Source organism: Rhopalosiphum padi, chromosome 4 (genome assembly GCF_020882245.1).
Source record: "Rhopalosiphum padi isolate XX-2018 chromosome 4, ASM2088224v1, whole genome shotgun sequence".
In the NCBI taxonomy this organism is placed as follows: Eukaryota; Metazoa; Arthropoda; class Insecta; order Hemiptera; family Aphididae; genus Rhopalosiphum; species Rhopalosiphum padi.
In genome coordinates this window covers 3,276,812-3,292,217 of record NC_083600.1, presented here as the reverse complement: position 1 = coordinate 3,292,217, position 15,406 = coordinate 3,276,812, and the positions used below count along the sequence as shown (strand labels likewise).

The window sequence follows — 15,406 nt, the reverse complement described above, 5'->3', positions numbered from 1 at the left end:
CACCACACTTTACCGTTACCTAAGTGTTAATAATTGCAGCTAATTAGTTGTACGATTAATACAACCGTATTCAAAAATTAACATATAATAAGTGAGGTATCGACTGAAGAATATAGTGCATTTTAATTGTGACCGTCCCTATTGCCGTGCGTACGAAATATCGTTTCAAAGTTGTATCTTGTATGCATTAGCGTATTTAGGAAGGGGAGAACAAGTGCCTATGCCCTCCCAATGACCATATCTATATCTATATATATATATTTTAATAATTTACATAGTAACTATTTATTACAAATGAGTATATCCCTACATAATAAACAATATACATATTATCATTCAATCATTGTATAATTATACGTGATCTAAAAGTATAATTAACTTTTTAAAATTAATATCGTAAATTGTTGAATGAATAAACTATTTTCTTTTAAACAATAAATTATACATATACGATATACATAATATATGTATACTTCATATTATGCGACTTTTGTTTATCGAGCTTTTTGGGGTCGAAATCATAAGTGTGTGGTTTTGTCCTGTATTTTATCAAAAGTGTACGGTTTTTGGAGTCAACAATCCTTATAATATAAATATATAGTATACATATTATTGTTCAATTATTGTATAATTATAATTGATCTTATAGTATAAGTGATAAAATAACAAGATGTAATGATAAAAATGTTAGACACAAAAGTTGTTGATATAAATGTGTTTTGGAATAAAATGAAACATTTCGCCCGCCATTGTTGATATTATTAACTTGATAACACCAAAACAATATTATTTGAGATTAGAAAATAATATTAATTTTAATTAAAGAATTTGCGAAATATAAATTGCGGCTTTATGCTTGTCGGTTATATAATAAGTAGTGAGTATTGACAGTTAATATTCAATTAACATATAGTTATTATAGTTTGCAGTTATATAATATATTTCCGAAGAATATAATATTTTTAAACATAAAAAAAATTTAACCAAATATTAAAGTATTGTTAATATTATTTGGAACAGTTCCAGTGAAAACTTGAAAGATCCTTCTTATTCCTCAATTTTTTTTAAATATTATTTTTAATTGTGGTTTTGCAGATCATGTGAAGATCTATAACTTGAACTTACAACAATTCAACGCTATTGATAAGCGGAAGATGCGTAACAGGGCATAATTCATACTATAATGCTATGGTCGTTAGTGGGTGCAAATTTGTTGGATCGTTAAACACGATGAATATTCATTTCATAAAATCAATGGTTGTAATTTTATTTTAACTGAATGTTCGACCATTTTTGAAACCCTAATATAGTGTTGATATAACAGTCGTTAAAGTTCTCGATATAAATAATAATACACTCATCGAAATTTTTGTTAATGACTTCAACACATGAATAGTAGTAACTCTAAGCATGACTGAAAATATGCAAAAGACCATATGCCACCATATAGTGGAATAGGTTGAACTCGCCTGAAATGGCATATCCTGGAAGGCATTTAGTACTCACTGAAGCAAACGTTGTGAATAAGAAATGGTATAACAGGGTTATAACATTGAATGGCGAATTCGACTGTTTGCACGTAGTGAGTGCGGAGACTTTTTGCATGATCAAATTTAATTTAAGTATGTGAAAGAAGACGCAAATGATGTCGAAAAAGCGAAGTTGTGTGAATTGATTAACGAGTACCTATCGGCTATCAGCATTTTTCATTACTGGTTTAGGCATACCTTATTAACAATGACGGATATTTCGGAAATGCCAAGTAGCAAACCCGTGATGTATAAGCTGCATAAAACTATGGTGACTGATAGGATAGAAATAGAAAAGATTAACATTTATTTGAGGCGCTGTGAGTTAGTATTCAAAATTAAATCGCTATGTCTCAATCGGGTTCTATTTTTTAAGCAAGGCACGAGTAAATACAAAAATTGCGTCGATTATAGGCATTTGAACAAACAGATTCTATGACAACATTTCACATTGTATGATATGAATTTACAATTACAATTGTCGGCAAATAGCAAGCTTGTGAATTCTCACATTTTTATGTCTCAATCTTGTTGTGTTGAGCAATATTTAATGATTGCCAACTCTTATACTGAAATTATTTAAATTGTAAACTCATGGGCTCCCACACGAACATGTTCAGTGGGGCCTATTATCTTTTTGAAGAATAAATAAAAAAAAATAAAAAAATAATTAAGACCATGATATACCAGCCTACGAGAATATTTTATTTATACCGATAATAAAATATAAAACTCACAACTCAATGGGAATATAAAAAATAGCCCAAAATAACGTTAACTTATTTTTATAAGAATAATAATTATATAGTTGAAAAGTTTGAACATTAAGCGGAACCATTGTGTTTACACGAGTAATTTATAAATTGTAAATATAGTTTATTAACTTACCAATACAACTATCATATTCAAGTAAATCTAATAAAGCAAATAATTAGTAAAAATTATGTTATTTTAGAAACATTATTAGTGTAAGATAGTTAACTTTTAGAGAACATCAAATCCGATAACAAACATATAAATTATTTTAATTTGGCTTTAGTAGAACTAATTTCGTATTAGATTCTGAGCAGAGTGATGGATATGTTGATTTTACAATGATGTGTATTTTACTTTTTTAATTGTATGTGTACCTAATAAGTAGTCATTAAAATGCTTTAATTTACAAAAATGGTGGTAGTTTTTAATGCATATATATTTGATCTAAATTTTACTTTAAGAAAATCTAAATTAAAATTGAACGATTTTTTTTTTATTTGGAAAAAACGAATAGAATCAAATGGATAACAAGAAATGTTACTTCAATCTAACTTTTGAAAAAATCGATTTGGTTTTTTTTGTGCTTTTGTGCTTTTTGTAACTTTTGAACAATTAATCGTAGATACTCGAAACTTTTACCTATTGTTTAAATTTAATTTTTAAAATATATCGACTTATTTACTTATTTACATATATACATGACAAATTTTCAATTCGGTTTTAGTTTTTTTTTCTATAAAAGTCAATAACAAATTATTTGTAAAAATTCTTTAAAATTGAATGAATGAAATGTCCAAAAAGTCCAAAAATGTTGTTTATTACCATAATATAATATACCATTTAAACCATAATCTAATAAATAATATATAATAACCATAATTTCTTTTAAGTATTTAACTACAAATTTAGACAAAATTATTTATAGATACGATATATTATTTATTTAAATATAATTTAATAATATTATTCGTTGGATCTTAAAAATTGTATTTATATTATATTATTATTAATTTTATTAACGCAATGACATTATTTTTGATTTGTTTCAAGATATTATCTATTTTTTATTATTATTTTATTTTGTATTGTTTTTAAATATTTATAGATAGGTAGATGAAATTAAATAGTGAGATATTTAAGATTATAAAAATGGTATAAATTTATATTATTATAATAATTAATTACAAATTATATAATGAGAGAAATATTTTTGGAAACAATTTTATATTAAAAATAAAATAAAGACTTTCAATAACTATATCAAGAAATCATACGACAAAATAATATATTTAGTGATTAAGGCTAATAGATTGTTTGCGCTTAGAATCATTTTTCTTATGTCATATATGTCATAATATGTCACTGAGTTAAAATATAACACAATATCCATAATACTGACCCAATCGAGATGAAATATACAATACAATTATAACCACTTGCCTAGCTTTTTGTATTTTTAATTTTATAGAGAATTGATTGATTATACAATTTCAAGATAATAATATCGTAATTGACAGGCTCTTCATACATTCAAATATTAGAATTTAGGGTTAACAATAATAAAATTGGTTCTGTTGAATTCAAATTAGCTATTATATCTATGTTACTGCAAACAAGCATTTCACATTCGGATGTGATATCCTTATAATATAAATAATAAGGCGTTATTAAAGTGTAATTATTTCAAAAATGTTTAGTACTATAATTAAGAAAAAAAATTAAATATACAAGCGTAATCAAAACCTTAATAACAATGGACATACAGAATTTCTGTATATATTACAAAAATATCTAAAATACAATAGTAAACAATTAACTTTTTCGTACATTTATTTATCAATAATAATATTGCCTATTGGGCGAGTAACGAAGAAATTAGTTTTACTACTGGTCTAGAATTAGTTATTGCGTCGTGTGTATGTTTGTAAGATTAGTATTTCACACGTGGATAAAGTACCATAATTAATGCAAAAACATTATTAACGTTTTATTCTTTCAAATATTTTATTACTCTCATAAAGAAGGTGCATTAAATATTTAAATTTTATTCTTAAAATTATATTAAGTCAAATTTTAAATAAAAATAATACTAAAAAAATACAAAATACAAAATGTATACATATATTCAAGGCTAGGTATTAACAAGTTAATAAGTTAAAAGTTAGGTTAATTTTAACTTATTAACTTAACTAGTTACGTTTGGATTTTCATTAACTTAACTATTAACCTACTAAATTTATTTTTTAATTAACGTAAAATTAACGAATTTATTTTTCATTTTAAGAATTAAGTTAAGTTAATTTTTTTTTTTACATTCACTATTTCAGTCGTTTTCATGTCAAAAAATATTTTTATTGTGAATTTATTAGTTAAAAATGTTATTTTTCTAATCACTCTGTACACTAAAGGAACACCCTGTATATTAGAAAATATAGAAATACTGTATGTTGTATGAAGTATAAGTATTATAGTCTATAATTTAGTTGTGTGTTGATAAGAAATAAAGTACGCTAACGAATAAAAAAAAATAAATATTTTTAACTTCATAAAATGTTTAAAAAGATGTGTATTAACTTTTAACTTAACTGAGTTAACCAAACATTTTTTTAACTTTTAACTTTTTCTTATTGATACATATTAACTTAACTGAGTTAAAAAAAATCATTAACTTGCCTAGCCTTGAATTATATTTGAAAATACTCACGATACTCTACTGTAAAATAAAAAAAAATATTCTATTTAATTTTATATTATTTTGTGATCTGTTATAAGGATTGATACCTATGTAGTTTATTTTACATAATAAAAAAAAAGTTTAATTTATATAAATGTGAGAATTCCCAATATTGATCAATATTATTTGAATTGTGTTATTATGAAACTACTAAAGTACTAACTAAGAACACAGTTTTATAACTGTCATAAATATTTATAATATTCATATTGAGAATAGTTATAGATGAGTGTTTTAATTTTTTTTTTAAATGCATTGTAAATAATTTTAATCCGGGTATTGATTCTTCGTCTGTATGCAACTGACAAAGCCCGGAAGTTATAGATGTAACATATTGTTCTATATAATCTCAATTGTAAACAATGTAAACATTATAATAAGTAAAATCTTAGATAACAATAATAATAAAAAAATACATCAATACAAAATGTATACATAATATATTTGAAAATACTCACGATACTCTACTGTAAAATAAAAAAAAAATATTATATTTAATTTTATATTATTTTGTGATCTGTTATAAGGATTGATATGTAATTTATTTTACATAATAAAAAAAAAAGTTTGATTTATTTAAATGTGAGAATTCCTAATATTGATCACTATTATTTGAATTGTGCTATTATGAAACTACTAAAGTACTAACTAAGAACACAGTTTTATAACTGTCATAAATATTTATAATATTCATATTGAGAATAGTTATAGATGAGTGTTCTAATTTTTTTTTAAACGCATTGTAAATAATGTTAATCCGGGTATTGATTTTTCGTCTGTATGCAAATGACAAAGCCCGGAAGTTATAGATGTAGCATATTGTTCTATATAAGTAATCTCAATTTTAAACAGTGTAAACATTATATTAAGTAAAATCTTAGATAATAATAATAATAAAAAAATACATCAATACAAAGTATACATATATTCAAAATAACTTACCTTGAACTGCTGTAAAATACAAAAAAAAAATATTATATTTAATTTTATATTATTTTGTGATCTGTTATAAGGATTGATATGTAATTTATTTTACATAATAAAAAAAAATTGATTTATATATATGTGAGAATTTCCAATATTGATCACTATTATTTGAATTGTGTTATTATGAAAATACTAACTAAGAACACAGTTTTATAACTGGCATAAACCTATATATTCATATTGAAAATAGTTATAGATGAGTGTTTTAATTTTTTTAAATTCATTGTAAATAATGATAATCAGTGTATTGATCTTTCATCTATATGCAAATGACAAGGTCCGGAAGTTATAGATGTAGCATGTTGTTCCGTATAATCGCAACTATAAACATTATATTTAAGTAAAATCTTAGATAATAATAATAAAAAAAAAATATCAATGCAAATGTATACGTAAATTCAAAAATACTCACCCGTACCTGTGAAATATATAATACATATTAAATTTAACTTTATACTTACGAATTGTTTATATGGATTGAAACGTTTATTATGTATAGGAAGACGAAAATATACTCACTGTGCTCCTGAGTAATATCAACTTCAATTAAATAAAATAAAAAAAAAATATTGTACATGATTAAAAATAAATATTATGGTGTAGTTTATTATGTTTAAAAAGAAAATAATATACTCACCTCCTTTTCCTTTGTCTATATCTGTTTTATCTTATAACAATAAAATAAAATATAAAAAAACATAGTTAACATATTTATATTTTTGATCATGTTTGAATGTAGGCAGGTGAATAACTTTTAACTGAGTTATATAAGATAAAGTAAGAATAATACAAAATTATGTTTAACAACGATTTTTAAAGAGTGAAATTGTATATATATGTTCAGAAATCGAATATATTCTTTATATTCTTTTACAACAGCTATTGGCTACCAATCATTAATTAAAAAAGTGGTCACAAGTTCGCGATATTATATATAACATATATCACAATGTTATTATAATTGTATTAATATACTTTGTTTCTATGTTCTATCAACATTCAACTACAAGTTTGTCAGTTGTCACAAACGAAGTAAAGACCTTTTTATCCGGGCGGTGAAAGTCTGCCCCAGTGGGTATTTCAACACTATAATTTGAAGTACTATATTATGTAATTGACTTAAGTTATTGTTTATTCGTTAGACAATTTGGTATACACAATTTACATTTAAGACTATATTTTAGTTTAATTAAATTTTATAATGTCAAGCAGTTTCACTAATATTTTAAATAATAAATACATTTATTCGCGCACGTGTATTTTACCTATTATATCTCTTATAACTTAAATAATTTTTAATAGCTGTAGCTAATATCTACTGATGTCAATACAAATATACAATTCTTTTAGTTGTAAATCTATAAATAAGAATTAAAATTGGCTATTGCGTCTGTGTTTGTAAGACAAGCATGTTACATATGCATGTGGTATCATCTTAATAATTAATACGACAATATTATATTATTAACTTTTGATTATTAGGTAATTTAATATGGATTGATACATAATTTATTTTATATGATAAAAATTAAATATTGTGATGTGATTTATCATATTTAAAAAGACAAAAATATATTCACCATCGCTGGAGCCGACAGCATTCATACCATCAATCAAATAAAATATAAAAAAAAAAGTTAAAATATTAATATTTTTTACCATTTTTGTAAGTAGGTAAGTATAATAAATGTAAATAACTTTAACTGAGTTGAATAAGATAATGTAAGAATAGTACAAAATTATGTTTGACAATGATTTTTAAAGGGCGGAATTGTGTTTACAGGACAACCAAGTAAACTATTTTGACGGACAGAAGTAAATATTGTTGTTTTGTTTAGGTGTATATTGTAACACTTATGTCAAAGTTTCTTAAGAATTATGTTCCAAAACCATATTATAGGTTTTTTTACAACAGCTGTCATCAACCAAACATTGATTATACAAGTGTACACTTTTTGCGAAATTACATATATTACAATGTTATTATAACTACAATGAAAAAAAAATTTTTCTAGGTTCTATCAACTTATTTTTTATATTATGTTAATTTTTAGTGCTATGTTGCCAACAATGATCATTCCCCCTGTTCAAACATAAAAACGGATTTTTCACATAGGCTATTATAGTTATAAAAACAAATATTTATCAGTAAATGTAAGTTGTCACTATAAACATTCCAATATCACGAAAATTGTTGAGTGTGAAATAAAAATTATTTATTTTTTATTGTTACGAAGAATATTAAATCTAAAATGCACCAGCCTGCATTCTGTGTTAGAATATTATATATTATTAATATTATTGTGTGTGGATGTTATTTCTATATTTGAGAATAGATAAACAAAAATTGCGACAGGCACAATAGTACTGAATATTAAATGGCTTAAAAACAATTATTCATAGATACTTTACAAAATGTTAATCGGTATTAATATTTTCTACATATTGTATATTTTTCACAATATTTTGAAATGTTTGAGCTATTTTTAGACATGATAAATTGTCGATATTTTTTTCTGTGACTGTCGATTTTTTATGCACTATATCAGAATTTTCGACAGTGTTAACTTTTACAAGTCAGAAGATAATCAATGTCAGAACTAACAATAATATAACGCAAAACCAATCGTTCGCTATTTACTTAATTTTTGTTACCTAACAGTAATTCGCACATACATGGAATTATATATATTCAATTATATTATATTATATAAAATCGCAATTTTCCGCTCATCAAAGCTAAATAACTGATAAAGAAAATACAGTCAAGTGCAATAATGACTATCCACCCAAACAGCCAGTTGCGTATATTTAACCTGTCCATTCGCTTGAAAGTTGCATGTGGAAGTTAAAATATGCTTAACCCTTGATTGTTATATTATTCTTTAAACCTATGACCGTCGAAACACGTCTCTCTATCGGAAATCTGTTTTAGAGATAATCCATACGCACTCGTAAAATGTTTGACTCAATGCAGCGTTTCACTAGTACTTGTACTAGTTACAGAGTAAAAATATACATATTTAGTAAAATTGTCAACAAAAGGCAACCCGTACTTGAAACCGTTTGAAATGGTTATCAACGGACCTAGTAAAATGGTCACTTTTCAACATGGATCATATGAAATATCCGCTTTCTTCTTGGTCCTTTTACCATAGAACACTCTATGTACATTTTGATGTGAAGTTCAACATATGTCCGTCTCTTGACCAACTAGAAGCCATACATTAAATTATCAACGGTGTGGTTTGCCGTAGAATACCCTTTCAAAACATGCGCACAACCACCAACCCTTTTAGCATTGTTCTAGGGATTTCAAACAAGATATTTGTATTAATTTTTCTATAAATTAGTCTATTTTTCAATATAAATTTATTTTCAGTTCCATTGGAGTAGATCAATTCATTCTCCATTATTTTAATATCGAATATTTACACCGCTTAGTCTACAATTTAGCACAACTGTCCTTTATCTTCAATAGTTAGCAGCACGCAGACGCCCGAATCGTTTAACTTCGTATCAACAAGTTAGATTCCAGCGAAACCTAATAGGGCGCTGAATAAGATGTTAACGTGACACATTGAGTGTGATACTTAACCTTAAAGTCGTAGTCTTGTGGTACCTACATTATGCCAACAGGCTACTTGTAGGTTCGACTTTTACAACGAGTTCAGATACGCAAGGGCTTGGTAATCTAAATATTCCCAAAAGGAATTGATACAATTTATGCATTACCCATACCACACAAATCAATTCCAACTTGCCGGTATTGTATTTAAATTCATTTTCAATGGTGTTTTTTCATGCACAACAAACAAACCGAATTGGATCATATGTTTTTCTAGATTTTAGTAGTCTAGCGTTTTTTTTAGTTATGTAGATCATCATGTAAGCATCACACGCTTTCTTGCCCCCTGAGGCAACATATAGTCATAAAATGTATATTGTATATATTTGTAGTTTTCGGATTCTTATTATACGGTAATGTCTTCAAACAGTCATGCTGTTATCTGAAAATTATCTATTCGAACAATTATTTCTCAGGATTTGAAAACAAAACTAATAATCTAATTGGGCATAGAACGTGATTCGATAAATCAAATAGAGAACTAATTTTTCATTTGTATTTATAAGTTTATAACATGGTTATTATTTAGTTAGTAGTAATAAGTAATAAACAACGTACAAACATATTAGTTATGATATCAAAATCGACAATGAAAATAATTTATCTAAAATACGTTATGATGTATAGCGTGGGTACATAATAAAGTCCAGAAAGTAACAAATTAATTGTATTGCTGAAAATAATTAGCTTTTGAACAATAAAATTTCAAATAATGTTCACAGTGGTGTTGTTTTAATTATTAATAATTATTCTTGAAATATAAAAAATAAAAATGTATTAAAAAAAATACGATGGAGAATAATAAAAAAAAAATTGTATGATTAAATGACAGTTTATGAATTGCGTCTAAAATTACTTTCTTATATACCAATTGCAATCAAACAATTTTACAATATCTAAAGAAAATGTATTAATTAGTAAGAATTATTATATAATAAATGAAAACACTAACCCAATTTTTTTCGTATTAATACATAAAATAATATAAATAAATAATTTTTTTTTTCACATTTGACAAGTTAATTATTGATCGTCAATTATTCAAAATTAAATACCAGTTACAATACATTATAATTCGTTTCATAAATTTCCCAATACTGTTATGAAATAGTAAATAACCAGTCACTAACCAGTAAATTGACCAATAAATAAGTTTTAATTTGCAAGCATTCTAGTATAATATGTTAATATGTTATACAAGCGCAATTGGTATACTCATCCTAGGTTAAAGGGCGAAATTGATATACTGACACTAAACGAAAATTATGTGTTAAGTGCAATTAGTCCATGCCCAATGAAATTGTTACAGCTAAAATTTAAAAATTAAATATAATGTTCTTTAATAGTAGTAAATTAATTATTAGAAATAACAATAATTATTTTAGTTATTTGTTGTAATTCAAATATAGTTTTTGTAGAGATTTGAAAATTTAACAAAATGTATTATATTTTATATAAACAATGACATTTTCAAAATATTTTTTTAGTTTTAGGCTATTAACTAATTTATACTATGAGCCTATTTATATTGTTTTATGATAAAGTGGTTGTAAATCAAAAGTCAATAAGAAAAATATGAATTGGATATTGAATTATATTTTATTAATTATTAAATATCAATATTAAAATTTATACAGCGTTTTTTGTGAAAATAAAATCAACCTACTGTGATACTAATAGTAAAATAAATTACTATATAATAGCAATATAACAATATCAAAATGTATGTCAAGAAATATAATATATTATCAATATTGGTTTTCAATCTACGATAAAAACCACTTTGTTTTCTTTTGTTTGTATGGTTACCTACTCCTTTTTTTATATTTATTCAGTTTTTAAATCAAACGAAATTGTGACAGTCGCGTATTTTAACTTCATTAGAAAAGTTATTAAGAAAAACAATTATATATTCTCATTGACCTTATTATAACAATATCATTCATAGATTAATATATTAAATGTTCGCCCCAATTTATTGAGCTATTATTAACATGAGAAATCTTTTATTAAAAAAAAATTAATTATAAATAACGATTAAAAATTATTTGATGGGTAAAAAATCTTGGAGGTTTAATAGAAGATATTTCCATATAAGTTGAACTTATAACTGTACACAATTTATATTCATACTTTATTTTTTATATGAATTTTAAGTTTTTACAAAATTCTTCAAAAGCACGAAAATTATAAATTACAAGTTAATTGTAGTAAATATGTTATAAAATCTTCAATTTGAATTGCAGAGATATAAATATTTAATACATTATTCCTCGTGTGTAATATACAATTAATATTATAATATACGTATATTATAAATGTGTATACCTACGTTTTCAGTGAATGCCAAACTAAGTGCATTTTAAATCATATAAGAATATTTTCAATTTTTGAAATAAGTTTAGTCTGATTATCTCAAAAGATGTGAAATGATAATTTAAGATAATATAATTACTCAATATCTCCTAAAATTGTTTTAAAAATAAATATGTATTTTATTTCATTCACTATAATGTCTATCCAAATTTTCGGAGGGTATTTAATTGTTCATTATTTATTGATTGATTATGATAGCATGATCTAGACGTTTTTATTTGTTCTCCGTCTGAGTTTAATAAATTCCATTTTAAATTAAATTCAACTTTAAATGCTTAAAAAAAAATTATGAAATAATAAGTTCATGTTTAAGCAAGACTAGATTTTTGTCCGAAAAATTGGGTTACATATAATAAAGATTATAGTATGCAAACACGACCACAAAAATCTATGATCATGATAACATAAATATATTACATTATAATTTATATATATATATATATATATATATACATTCTTGCCAAATTTTTACTCATAATATGTATATTATACTTTAATCAATATGTGATTCACGGTGTTATAGATATAGTGTTTGGTTCGTTACATAAATTGTTGTGGTCTATACCAAACCTTGGGACACCGGTGTGTAATGTACTTACAGAAACCTTACAACATTATTCACTACTAAGCACTAACTGTTAAAATGGTTTACTCAGCTGGTTTTGGATGTTCATTTTTCGTTTTAACTGAATAATACCTATTGTTTATACTATATTAAAAATTGTGAAATGTTAAAATGTAACAATAATATAATATGCTGTATTTTTTTAAATTTATAGGTAGATAAAAAGCTATTGAAGATATTATTATAAATAAACCTTATATAAAATATTTAGTTTATTCTTAGTACATTATATAATATAATTATTTTTTATAATATTATAAATAATATATAATTTTAATTATGGTTGATATCTTTTTCATCAATTATCAAATGAATAATATAACGAATACAGTGAAACTTCCCCTAAAAGATACGTCTAAGTACCAAAAGCTTCCGACTAGGAGACTTTTTCAAAATATTAAGTACTCAAAGGCTGAAGAATGAATAGATCAGAGCCCAACTTGGGAAATATGGGCTCGGGCAATATGATTTTAGGGGCCTTTAATATAATTAAAATAACATAGTTGTATTAGTGAACACAATTTGAAATGTTTTGAGATAGCAATCAAACGATTCTTATTAGAAGCGTAAAATAGACGAATGGTTATTGACAATAATGAAGATTAACGACATTTTATGATTTGCGATACCAATTGTTTTCAATCATATGTAGGAGTAAGTACCTACTAAGTGTATGGACTTCGGGCATCAACCATAATATTTCCAAAATGTTCAATATATCAATATTCAACATTATTTATAATTGTAGCATTTTCAATAATAAACTTTGTTGTGTATTCCTGTAATATAGATACGAAATTATTATACCTATGAATAAAAAAAGACCAAGATGGGATGTAAGTCCTATATACCCCCCCCCCCCCACCGGGAAACACACCACTGAACGTATTCGGTAGTTCTCAGACACTGTTAATGCAGTGCATATATTTGAGTAAACTCAAATAATTTTATTAATGTTTTCTACCACCTTAGACGTACAATGCATAATTGGGGCAAACAATTTAATATTAGAATATAATTTTTACAAACCGTAAGATTTTTCTTTTATTTATTCGTGTATTTTATTTTCAAATTTACATATATGTTTGATAAAAATGATAGTATCAGCACAGAATAAACAGAACGGAATCAATTTTCATTTAATATGTGATCTTATAAGAGATGATAAAATCGTGTCTGACATGTCTAGATTTTAAACGTGCTGCCACGTTCTACGTACGTAGAAATTTTCATTTTTCTTTACAACGTGTAATACTGTTTATTCGTTAAAGTTATTTATTATCAAACAATCACGCTTTTTTTTAAGAAATTGTATTTTTACCATTTATTAAAGTACAAAATCGAAGAAAAACAAAAATATTTCAATTTAAATTATCATTATTTAATTTATGTCAGACGTTATGGACTACTGTTTGTATTTGAGCTCTCATGGGCATTTATGCTAATAAATAAATAAATGAACAAAAACGCATACATAGCAGATTAGAGTACAGTGTGTGTTGGTTTTATAAGATCTAAACAGTACTAGGATAATTAATTAGGTTCCAGTACTTTATGTTGTTAAAAAATAAAATTATTGAATATATGAAAATATATTTCGCCAAATAAACATTAGGTTTTGTAACCTTACAAAAAAATCACGAAAACTTTATAAATTTTCAACTTTAAAATTCATTGCTAATTTTGTGATTTTGACATATTTCGTAAACATATGAACTTTAAATGCTTATAAACAAAAATTGTGATTAACGATTTTTGATTTTTTTTTTTACTACGATAAGTACAACTTATAATACATTTTGTATTAAATTTTAAAGATTTTTTAGATAGTCAAATTTTTTTTATCGGTATTTCGATAAAAAAAAATTTAGAAAAATTGAAAATTTCGATTGTCTGCAAATAGCTTAAAAAAAGTTCAAAATATTTTAAAAATTTAATAGTAAATAGATAACACTAATATAAACATTTGGTGAAAATTTCAAGTATTTACATTGATTTGTTTTTGATTTACAGTAAAATAAAAAAATCGATTTTGTCAAAAACTGATTATATGATTAAAAATTTCCGTTTTTCCGTTATACTTTTTTAGGATATTTCCTAACACATCATTGTAAAATCAATACATTCATCACTCCGTTCAGAATCTAAAATTATTATTATGCCTAGAAAAAATTATATTATCGTAGTTATAAATTAAATCGTAATGTATCATATATGTATCTATTTTCGCAAAATATGTTCACTTTATAGCTTAGAGTAATGAATAAATTGCTTTATAGTCAATGTTAGTAGCTGCCAGCTGCTGTAAATGATACAGTTATGGAATATACCTATAGTTTAAAAAATATTTGACACCTGCAGTGTACTGTACAAACTTAAACAAAACAAAATTATTCACTACTATCGATCAAAACCGTTTATTCGGTTGCTCCTGTATACAAAATTACACTTTTTAAAAACTGTTACTAAACATTACTTAATACTTATTATTCAACTCAATTAAAGTTATTCTCGATTATTGTATCTTCCTACTCACAAATATGGCCAAAAATATTAATATTTTAGCAATTTATTTTATATTTACTTTGATTGGATTTACTTATGCTCCATCGTCATTAAGGGATATGTGTGTTAGCAATAATGGGTATATTAAAGTCATATTAGTTATTGGCGTTATTGCACATAATAAATAAAACAATAATAATAAAAAATAATTTTAGATAGAAAATATTAACTATTTGTAATTTAAATTTATGGAATGACTATTATTT

The 15,406-nt window shown here is 24.5% G+C and overlaps 2 protein-coding genes and 1 long non-coding RNA gene across 3 annotated transcripts in view; all 3 read right to left on the bottom strand.

Moving 5' to 3' along the window:
- Window positions 1-15,406, bottom strand: part of LOC132929481 (uncharacterized) — a 204,876-nt gene that overhangs the window by 14,649 nt on the left and 174,821 nt on the right. The window contains exon 2 of the mRNA XM_060994860.1: window positions 2,418-2,444. The gene's annotated coding sequence lies outside the window, so the exon portion shown is untranslated. The remainder of the gene's footprint in view (window positions 1-2,417; window positions 2,445-15,406) is intronic.
- LOC132928672 (odorant receptor 67a-like) overlaps window positions 1-15,406 on the bottom strand; it is a 115,425-nt gene that overhangs the window by 26,726 nt on the left and 73,293 nt on the right. The gene's annotated exons all lie outside the window — the stretch shown is intronic.
- LOC132929914 (uncharacterized) lies at window positions 6,523-7,762 on the bottom strand. The gene is made up of 3 exons (XR_009662175.1): window positions 7,587-7,762; window positions 6,644-6,664; window positions 6,523-6,546 (listed from the first exon to the last, which is right to left on the bottom strand). It is a non-coding gene; the product is annotated as an uncharacterized LOC132929914 (long non-coding RNA).